The sequence below is a fragment of the Podarcis erhardii genome (assembly GCF_964252035.2).
Source record: "Podarcis erhardii genome assembly, chromosome: 4".
Classification (NCBI taxonomy): Eukaryota; Metazoa; Chordata; class Lepidosauria; order Squamata; family Lacertidae; genus Podarcis; species Podarcis erhardii.
Window position 1 is genome coordinate 71,753,186 of NC_138508.1, and position 11,958 is coordinate 71,765,143.

Here is an 11,958-nt window from a genome sequence, read left to right on the forward strand (position 1 = left end):
CCATGCTGCATTTGGAAGTTTCTGTTGTTGTCAAATGTTTAGGATTTGCCAGGAGAAATATTGTTTACCCTTGAAACATTGGTTTATCACAGAATCAAAGTAATATCTAGGCCAGTTTATGCAAACAAATTGCATAATAGGGAAAAAAATAGTTTTGAGACTTTGAAAAGATGAACAGTTGCCGTTTCCATCTACAGCAAAATGCAAAGCAGACTTGTAGGTTTCTGGTCTGTCAAAATTAGGAATTGTGGTGGGAGCTTTAAAAGATAGTAAAATTACTCAAGAGTTGTGGTCCTCTTATCCATAGAATGAAGCTAATTTCACTTAATGTGAAAATCCAAATGGATTTTGAAATTATTATTCAGGCGAAGGGAAGCGAAAACAATTCTGGTGGTAAAGTCTGCATAATTTCTTTGGTGAAAGCGATCATTGCCATATATTCCTAAACCAACCCATTATTCATTACAACATAAAAACACAGGGTGGTATTTAGCTATGGCTTACTCAATTTCAGTGGACCTACTCTGAGTAAAACTTAGTTTGAATAGAGCCCACAGTAATTATCATATTTCATACCACGTTATCAAGTTGGCATGAACAGTGTAGAAAAATCACTTTAATACCTTTTGAGATTACTGAGCTAATTTATAATTGAAAAAGAAGTTGTGAAGCTTCTAGACTACAGTCTCTCTACCCACATATCAAGTTTCCAATCTGAATGGCCCTCCCTTTTACTTGTAGGAGCACCACTCCCTATATATACTGGCCCAGACCTTGCTGTTTCCAGCACCAGGGCCTTCTTGTGGTCCCACTGGTGGCTATGACTCGAAACAGAGCCTTTTCTGTTGTGGTGTCTCATTTATGCAATTCCCTCTTCTCAGAGGTGCCGCAGGTCAGTCAGTCTCATTACCTAAGTTTCATCACCAAGGCTCCTGGGTGATATCAATATTTATATTTTGGTGGAAGCATCTCTACTGCTTTGGCCATCTCTTGATTTTATCTAATATTCATTTGCAAATTGTTTTATAGCGAGCATTTTAATTATTCAGCTATCGAATTCCAAATGGCCCTGCCATCCTAACTGGTTGAAGGGTAGAATATAAAGGAATGAAATAAATACATAAATTTGTGAATGAAAAATTTTGCCCTCAAGGGCAAAAAGTGTGATTAATGTTATGCGTAATTTAATGCTGCCCATGGAAAGTTTCCTGACACTTTATGTTATTTCCCATAGACTTGCAGGAGTGTGTGGTCTGGAGAGAAAGAGTGGCTAAGTAGAGTCCTGAAGGCCAAATGATGAGGTCTGGAGAATTGTGTTTGGCTTCCAAACCTTCAAGTCCACACCCCTGTGATAAAGGGTTGTTAGAGCCAGTGTGGTGTAGTGGTTAAGAGCGGTAGTCTCATAATCTGGGTAACCGGGTTCGCGTCTCCGCTCCTCCACATGCAGCTGCTGGGTGACCTTGGGCCAGTCACACTTCTTTGAATTTTCTCAGCCCCACTCACCTCACAGAGTGTTTGTTGTGGGGGAGGAAGGGAAAGGAGAATGTTAGCCGCTTTGAGACTCCTTAAAGGGAGTGAAAGGCGGGATATCAAATCCAAACTCCTCCTCCTCCTCTTCTTCTTCTTCTTCTTCTTCTTCTTCTTCTTCATTTTGCCAGTGCCGTTCTGGAGTCTTTCTAAGCTTGGGGTTGAGTGTTCCTTTGCTATATTATTCCTTTGCTGTTGTTTGGGAGGCTAGGCCTGAGAGGGCTTTGGATCAGGAATAATGCCAAGTAGGTGATGAGGCGAAATGGCTGATGTTCTCACAGCTGAAGGAAGACGCAGACTGTGAAAGGCTACAGATCTGCAGAGGAAAGCACACTTGGCATTCTATGGAGCTAGGGGATGAGTGGGTGGGTGTAAATAAATGTTTAATATATTTTCACTTCTCTTCTTTTTTAGCAAGCAAAGCCATCAGCAATATTTTATTTCATTAGGCGTTCACACGTCTCATTGTTATGATAATTTCATTTTTTCCTGAGAACAAAGTAGCTGATCAATCCGAGAGAGAGAGAGAGAGAGAGAGAGATCATACTTCCAGTACCGCTGAAAGGTCAAAGCAGAATTGTAAGAGGCTATATTGGGAGCCACTGTGCTCTCAAAAGAGTGCAATGATATTACGGATCTGCAGACAAGTACTATACATCTAAATTGAGCCCTAAGCAGGAGATTGATTGCTCCAGTGACAGCTGGCTAAAAAAAGAAGCTGTGATTTGAAAAGTGAAATATAGGAAGATTTATCTCATACTTATGCATCTCCAGCTAAAGAGAGATATACGGCATGACAAGATCCTATAACCGTCTGTAACTGGCCATGCAGAATTAGAATTAAAGTGCATTGGAGAAAGGGAGGGAGAGAGAAGCTTCCCTGAATTAATGATCATTGGAGAGGCTCAGTAGGACCTCATTTCTCTTTTTACCTATATTGCCCATTTATGTAAAATACCTTATGAATTTTACTTGGTATTAAGGACTATCATTCCAAAGAAGGTTGTTTATTCTGGCAGCTTGGATGATGAACACACACACACACACACACACACACACAAAATATTATAGACAGTGTATGATTTTAAAGAAATACAGCAAGGTTTCTTTTATAATTGGCCAATCTTTTTTTTTTTTAAACACCTTTGAATAATGGATGAAGCTATATAATATGCTAGAAATCATTAAGGACCTATCCTAGTCATTTGAGGTATTAGTGCAATGTCAGTCACTGAATACGCACACACACACATACATTGGTTTAAACAGCCCTGTCTTTCTTGCCCTGTGGAATGCAGCTGTTAAGAACTGAAACAAAACAGCAACAACAACAGGAGGAGGAGGAGGAGGAATGCCAATATTTTCAGCAGTCCTCAGCATGTTTGCTCAGGAGTAAGTCCAGCTGTGTTCAATGGAGCCTGCTCCCAGATAAGTGTGAATTTATAGCTGCAGCCTCAGTTTGTATAATAATTCAAGAGGTGCCAACATGTGTCTTCCTGCAGACACATGTAACTACTGGCTGCTCTCTTCCTCCTGAAATTAGGCCTGAAAGAAGCAGTCTGTTGTAGCCAGTACCATAGTTTACAATCTGTGGTTACTTGCGGTGTGCGTTGTGTGTGTGTGTGTGTGTGTGTGGTACCCACAAAAGTTTCTTTGGTGTGTAAATGTTGTAAATGATGGTTGATGACCTCTGTAAAAATGAGGTTTATTTCCAGGCTCAGAATCAAAAGCTGTGGTTTGTGAGAACCATTTGGAGAGGTGCTTGTGGATGCTGCCATCTGGGTGTGGGTGGCAACCAAAAATCATTGGACATAATCATATACATGATTATGCCTATGCCTATGATCCCAAGTGGTGTGTTTGTTATGATGCAAGGCCAGGCCTTGTGTGGGGATTAGGCAGAAGGCTAGGCCATACCCATGCTTGTTTCTAAAAAAATTGTTTAGGGGTACTCTCATTTTGACTCAAGAAAATCACAATTTTTATAGTTCAAATTGGGAAAAATAAATACAATAAATGGACAAAAGTACAAAGATTCACAAAATGTTAAGGGGTATGTGCAGCCTCCCAGGAAAAGAGCACTGGCCATACCATATAAAAGACTCTGGCTGTGCTATAATCAGTAGGGATTGACAGGCAGAGCAGGTGGGGCTGCATTGCCAGCCTGACTTCAGAGCACCATGCAACACTGCTGGTTATGAGAGGCAGAGGAGCGTCAGGGAGCTCAGCATGGTGCATGCGCAGTGGCAGAGTCAGTCAAATGCTGCTGATCCTGTACCCGCACCATGCCGAGCTCCTCACTGTCACGTCTTCCCATCTCAGTAGCCATAAGTGATATATGGCACTGGGAAAGGTCTGAAGGCCTGTGTGTTTGGCTGAAATCACAGTCTTCCCCATGCTCCGGGTTCCTGCTCATGAGAGGATAGTAATCCTGTTCAAAGCAGGAAGGTTATGGTGAGGGAGTCATGTTCCCCTGAACATCACCTTCAGGTGCAGAATTTGTGAATGCTTGAATGCTGATTTCCAGAAAGTCAGACTTCACTTCTCTATATAGAGCCTCATTTCATATTATAAGAGAAGTAGAATGTATTTTGTAAACCTACCAGTGAGTACAGGGCAGTAAATAATAATAATAATAATAATAATAATAATAATAATAATAATAATAATGCAGTTCCCTTCAAAGTCTCTCAGTCCCTCCCTCCCTCCCGCTCCCTCCTTCTCTCACATTACTTTACTTTTCATAAAGTTTTCAGCACTGATGGACAGCCATCACGCTCTTGATCAGAGGTGTCCACATTTTTTTTAAAGTGGGCTAGATTTGATGAAGTGAACATGCATGAGGGCTGACCAAAGTTGAGCTTTCTTTAGCACTGAGGTTGTTGAACTTTTTAAAGGAAGTAAACTGCCACAAGGGCCGGATTAAACTAACTGGTGGACCGGATTAGGCCCCCAGGCTAGACTTTGGACATGCCTTCTCTTGACATGTACATACAGCAGTGACTGCAACTGTTGAATGGGCAATGTGTTTTGATTCCTTGTATACCCTCTCCTGAAAAGTAGACCACCAAGCCAGATGGATAGGACTTCATGAGTCTAAAACTTTTTGAAATTAAATTAAAATTCTACTAATCAGGGCAATGGTTGGTGGAGCAGCAGCTAAATGGCAGTGTTAACTTATCCACAGAGTCATCTTTGTAAATTCTAGTAAGAAGAATCAGTTACTATTTTCACCACATTGTTCCTGGAAGATCAATTTATATATATATTAATTTGTTCTCAGTGGCAATATTTATTTTCTATTGTTTAATCTCTCAAGTTCCCCCCTCCAACACACACACACATTTTTTCCCCCTTCTGCTTCTAATTAACATTTCACATCTCTTAATTTATTTCCTGGATTTCAGTAATTTAGTCCCATGAAGACTTCAAAGGGGGGGAGGAGAAGAAGAAAAAAACCAGTGCACATTTTGAGCAGATTGCTTAATTGCTTAAGTAGTTAATTTGCTATTACACAGAAGCTCATACATAGTGAGCGGTCTTTAACCTTTTAAAATTCCATCTGAAGATATCTGAAGATTAGAGCTCAGAAGTATTGAAAATCTTTTAATACCCAATTGTTTGTTGGGCTGTTATGAGATGCATTAAAAGAAAGAGGTAACTCATGTATTTATGTACTTTAGTTCCAGCTTTGTGTACTGCTAATGTGCGACAGCTCCCTAAAGGCAGTGTCTTTTCATCTAATACACTCTGAAATCATAGCTATCTATCAGCATCTTAGTTTGACAAAAGAAGAACTACTCTGCATGGCTCTTTGGAGGCAATTCATAAGCATAGCAGCACCCATTTCATACCTTGGGGGAAGAACCTTGTCAGATGTTTAATCTAATCTGTATAACAAATTACAGGTTGCATTTTCTTTGTTTTTCTTGCTTTCTTTCAAGCCTTTTCTCTTCATAACTTCACAGAGGCATTGGGATAAAAGTCTTCTGAAAAATTCCCACTTCCTACACAACCAAAGGAAAGACAGTCTGTTTTCCTTTGTATCTGCCCAACCTTGGGCACCTCCAATGGGTCCTTTAATAGAAGAGGAAGATTCTCATCGCTGGATGACAAGAAGCCTCAGACCAAATTTTCTCTTTTATCCTGACAACAACCTAACTAGATTGGGCTGAGGTCATCCAGTGAGCTTCATGGCTTGAGCTGGGATTTTAACCCCAGTCTTTCCCTTCCTAGTTCCGCTCACCACTGCAGCAGTTATCACAACAAATTATCACAGCGAGCAAAATACAAGCAAACCCACCCACCCCCATTTATGCACGTTCAATGTGTGTTTACATGCATCACTCAGAACCCAGAAGTGATCCAGAAATGTCATAAAGACGTCACTGAAATGTCACTAAAAGGGCGGAATTGGGTGTTTGCAGGGTTGAAGGGGAGGAGGAAGGGTGGAGATCAGCAGTGGTTTGAGGAAGGTCAAAGCGCAGAGACAGATGAACAGAAAAGTTGGGAGATGTTGGGAGAAGAGAGGAGAGCCAGCTGACACGTTATCACTGGAGAGTATTTCTGACACCCCTTCTCCTAGAACTCATCGTTCATTGAGGGTGCAAGAGCAAAGGATTCAGAGACTATTAGGCCCTGGCAGCCACCGTAAGGGGAAGTGCTGTTGCTAAAAAGGGAGGAGCGAGGAGTGAGGAGCTCAGCTGGAGCAACACAGTTATGGGAGAGTGACCGGATTTCTTTGTCTCTTACCATGATGTTTGAATAAACTCATTAATAAGAACTCTCTTTGTTTTTTCCTGCTTTGCGCTGCCACCGGGGGAGGGATAGCATTTCCCAAGCCTGACAGCAGACTTTTAAGTGGGTTTCAGTTATACATGATTTCACTGACATGTGCAGTGCCTTGGAATGTAACCCTCATGTAAAGGGGGGGGGGATGTCTGTACAAAAACTCAAGACAAGTCAGCTTCAAATCATTGTTGGTTTGCTAATATTGTTTCAGTTAACAGTTGCTAATCAAACAGCAACTTCTCACAATTGGGTTTGCAAGAACAGCAATATTTTGCAGACTTGAGGGAGGCAGTTTAGGTTCTTAGAGCCCAATGCTCTAATGACTAAGGTGAGTTCACCCCTACTGTGTGTGTGTGTTTATCTGCCAAATGAGGATAAATCTTCATGTATCAGACCAAGGAACCCCCAAGGGATTGCCCAGGTGGTACAGCATAAGACTCAGGTTCCTGGGTTTGAACCCCATGTTGGGTGAAAGATTTCTGAATTGCAAGGAATTGAACTAGCTGGTCCTTGTGGTCCCTGCCAACTCAACAATACTATGATTCCATGAAGTGGCTTTAGTCCATGAAAATGTATGCCACAATAAATCTGTCAAAACTTTAAGATGCTACAAGACTTGGTTCTTTACGTTATACCTGTGTTTCATTCCGATTTTGTAGGTAATTTCTGCCATGTCATATACTTTTAATTAATAGATACGATGGTGCAAAATGCAGCCAATGGCGTGAAGATGCATGCCAAGATTGATGTCAACATAAATGGGCCAATTGGTTCCTTACTAGAGCAATAAACACAAATAAATAGAATGTTGTCTACTACTGAAGCTATGTGAAAAACACACAATTCTCCTGATGCATCAGGATCCCCCAAATTGCTTCAAAATGCCAATTTCCCAAGAGGCATTCATTTACCAGGTGTTCAGTTGGCCTTTTTTATGAAATAAACTTTACAATATAATAATAATAATAATAAACCTTTATTGTCACTATATTGTCACTATACCAACTGTGTGCAGTGAAATTAAACGAGCTCCCCCCATTCACTCAGCCTTGTTCACTCTCTGTGTGCTTGTCAGAAGTCAATTACACCACTATTTTTTTCCATTCAGAAGCCCAACAGCCCATGGATAAAAACTGTTCTTTAACTTGTTGATGTGGCTGACTATACTTCTGTATTTCCTGCCCGAAGGTAGGAGATTAAAGAAGTGCTGGCCAGGGTGTGAGTCGTCCCTAAGAATTTTCCTTGCTCTCCTCAGGCAGCAGTCTCCCACAATGTCATCTAGTAAACTCTGGGGACAGCCCATGATGTCATGTGCTGTATTCGCCACCCTCTGTAGGGACTTCCTGTCCGTGGCTGTCAAACTAGCATACCACACTGTAATACAGTACGAGAGGACACTTTCTATTGTGGACTGGTAGAAGGAGATCATCAATTTTTGTTTGACATTGTTCTTTCGCAAGACCCTGAGGAAATGGAGCCTCTGTTGGGCCTTCCTAACCACCTGGGTTAGCACAAGACTCTATAGTGCTCTTGAGATAAACAGGGTATGCTTTTCATACTGTGTTGTTCAGAATACTGAATCAATTAGCCTTTTATTGTTCTTATTTTATAAGATGCTTGGATTCACTTTGAGTTTGTAGTTGTACGGGAAGAGTGGCTGGGTTGTAGCTCATGAACTATGGGTGACTCCTGGGTGAGAATCTGCTAGACTTATCACAGTGTTTGGTAATTGTGGAAATGGGATGCTAGGCTGGATGGGCTTTTGGGTTGATCCAGTAGGGTTCTTGTAATGTTCTCATGGTATACTCCACCATATCTGAAGGCAGCAGGCTAGTGTAGGGGGTACAAGACTAGCAGCATGGCACATTGTACAATAGCAGGTAATGGCCATAGGGCTGTTGCCACCTCATCCAGAATCTGCCACCTGACGTGGTTGCTTCATTCTATCTAATAGTCACTTCACATATAGATTTTTCCAAGTTTATTGTGTGCGAATCTGGAGAAATTTCTTCTTCTTCTTCATGTGGGTGACCTATATCAATGCTTCTAGTCAATTTCCAACATACAAAATAAAAGAATCCAGTTGAAATTCAATAAATACTATCACAGAAGAACACCAGCAACCCACCTTTCTATTATACAAAACTATATATAAAAAGTGTCCCTGTCCAAAATAAGTGAAATGGTAACCACAACAAGCAACATTAGAAATCCTCAGCAGGAAGAAGATGTTGACTCTAACACCAATGGTACCATTGTTAAAAGTAATGAAACTGCTAAAATGTATTAAAAAGCTTGGAGAAATATATTTGCCTGATGCTGAAAAGATTGTACAAAGGGTGCCGACAAGCGTCTCTGGAAGAATAAGTCAATTTCTGGCTATATATTTCTTTCCCTTCTCCTCTCAAGTACAAATGTTCTCCTGCTTCTCTTTTTGGTGAAACCATCATACAACATCCTATCTGCACCAGTATCAACTCTAACTGTGTTTAGAATGCTAGAAACCTTAGGTCTTTACCAGGCCAAAAAATCAAAGCTGAATTTCTTAAATGCATCAGGTTCAATAAAGTTTCTTCTTCCTCCTCTATTATTTTAGCTAGGTTGTTCTCTTAATTTTTAAGGTATGGGCCATTATAGGTGTGTAGTTCAACACATGGTTTCTCCACCTTGCAAAGGGCATGGCTCAGCTGTATAGCAGTAATTGGTGGATTATATTAAAGAGGGGGTTTTCCAGCCAAATCTGGTAGTGCTTTGGCCAAAGTTATATTTTCCTTTCATTATTGCCATTCTCCCATTTAATTTACTTCTGGAATTTATTAATTTTATGTAAATGTTTGATCTCTCAATCTTTTCCAATTTTACCCACTTTAAAGATCACGTGGAAAGATGCAAACATACATTCAAACCAGCCTGTGAGCAGACTTTATGCAAAAGAGAGAGAGGCTTATGTAAATATTAGCTGACGGGTTCCAAAGGACAGGCCTTTGAAATCCTAGGGGTTTGAGGAGGGGGAGACTAGAAAATTAAGCAGCACTTGGCTAAATGTAAATATATTTCCCCCTTCCTGTGTATGGCTTTTTCAGTAATTACTTTTATGACCTTTCGGCAGCATCACACAAAAGCAAGGCCCACTTCTTAGTGCAACAAAACTGCCTTTTTTCAAAATGTTGTCATAAAAATTTCACAGCATCTTTCTCCCTCCCTCCCTCGCCCTCTCTCTCTCTTCCAATGAATGAATTGCTTGGACTGCTTCCCATTTCAACATGACTCATGTTTTCTAATAACTTCCATGGCTTAAAAGGAATAAAGAAATAGGCTAGATCATCCCTAAGGTTTATTGTGCTGGAGCTCCAGAGACTAATTTGAGCCGAAGAGCAGAAGGGATTGGCCTTGGGATGTATTGCTCGTTTCTGGAACATGGCAAGAAATAATGAAGTACTTTGGAGATTGTGCAGAGTGCCTTTTATCTCTGACAAAGCACCCACAGCTCCTCTCTCTTTATCTGTAATAAGGGATATGGGCCTCCTTCCAGGACCAAGGTGCTAAATTCCAGTGTGCTAGTCCCGTGGGTTTCCATGAGGCAAGGTCCGAGTCCAGTCCGAGGTCGAGGGTGCAATATAGAGGCTGTCCGTCAAAGCTGAAGCTGGGTCCAAGGCAGGGAGTTGGGTGAGGTCAAGAGATCCGGCAGGAAAGGATGCAGGCAGGAACTGGCTACTAACAACGTTGCTCCCGCAACTTGGGACTGGGGCTGGCTGGCTTTTATCTGCCCCGAGGCATAGGGCAGCATAGGGCAGTCCACAGGTGACTCTCCTTTCCTGGCCTGGAGGCGAGCACTCCTCCTGCGGGAACTTAGTTCCCTCCGCCTCTCTGCCCTGAGCCTCTGCAGCTCAGGAGAGGCTGGAGGGTTACCGGACCCTGAGGCAACCTCAGCCTCCCCTGACAGGGCTGAGAGTGGAGCACCTGCAGGCAATGGGTCCTTCATCACCTCAGGAGCCAGAGCAGACTCAGCTGGTGCCTGCACCTGAGGATCCAGTGCTGAGGACCCTTCAGGCTCAAGCCCCAGCCCCAGCTCAGCTGGTTCTGGAGGATGGGAATCCTGTGCAGGCTGGGATTCCTCAGGTTCAGCTTCTGAGTCTGAATCCCAGGCCATCACATCCAGCCAGGTTTCACCCCTGTCATCTCATACTACAAATAACAATGCACTCAGGTCCCACTATCCAATCATGAAGAATTAGTAACTGAACATTACTATATGCACATTACATTCATGTTGACTGTACTGGCTACCAATTAGTTTCTAGGCCAAATTCAAAGTGCTATAAAGCATTAAACAGCCCAGGACCATAATACCTCAAGGACCACCTCTCTCCATAGACCCTGCAATCATCATCTGAGGTCCTTCTTAATATGCCTGCACTGTGAGATGTCTGGAGGGCAGCAACACAAGAACAGGCCTTTTCTGTGGAGGCTCCTCATTTGAGAAATGCTCTTCCCAGGGAGGCCTGCCTGGTGCCTTCATTACATATTTTTGTGCACCAGGCAAAACATTACTCTTCTCCTAGGCCTTTAGCTAATTTAACAATAAACAGCCTTTTAAATTGGGATGGGGTATTGTTGTTGTTTGTTAGTTTGGTATGTATTTTTGTGTTTTTATACTGTAAACTGCCCCTTGATCCTTGGACGATATAAAAATTTAATTAATAATAATAATAATAATAATAATAATAATAATAATAATAGACATCCAAACAGCTGGATGGACCTGCATGAGGTACTGTAAACAGATAAGCAGCCTTTAAAAAGCCTTACTTTTTTGCTGGTCCACGGCAGCCATTTTATCAGAAACTATGGTGGGAGGAAGCAAGAGAGATTGGACAAATAAGAGAGCATTTTTTTCCCTTCCTTGTCTGCCCTTTTGCAAGGTACCAGAGGGGTTTCCTGGGGTTTCCCAGGGCTTTTGGTCATTTTTTTTGGGGGGGGGAGGGGAGGTCACATTAGAAACACATTAGAAATTTCCCCGGAGTCAATGGAAATCACTGACTCGTTATATGGACGCTTGCATAACAAATGATTTCCAACATTTGCATTGTGGTTGGATAATGAGCTCTGTGTTTACAAGAAAATAGCACTAATAACTATATACCCTCCAGTTGCTTTATTTGCTTGTTTCCATTTCTTTAATTCTTTAATTTCTTTAAGTTAATCTGCTTTCATTCCGTTGCATTTATTTACTGGCAATTTATCACGATGCACTAGATGCTGCTATAAATTGCATATTATATCATCTCAATATTGCCAGTTAACAATTTTCATATTGCCTTTACTCTACTGTTATTTCATTGCCTTTTTCATGCCCATTTCATCTTCATTTTCTTTTTTTAAATTCATTTTTTATTAATTTTTCATTAATAACAATCCAATGGAGGCCACATTAATACAATGCCAAATCACAATACAATCAAAAGAGCCAATTAAACAGTTCCGAATTAAACATTTTTGGATGACTTCCCTGGTTCTGGCTACCAGGAGTTGATGTTATTGCTTGATCCTGCGCCAATTTTCTTAATTAATCCAAGTTCCACAATTCCGATCTTAATCCTTTGTTCTAGCAGCCGCTGTGTTTAATAAATCCAAATCCAT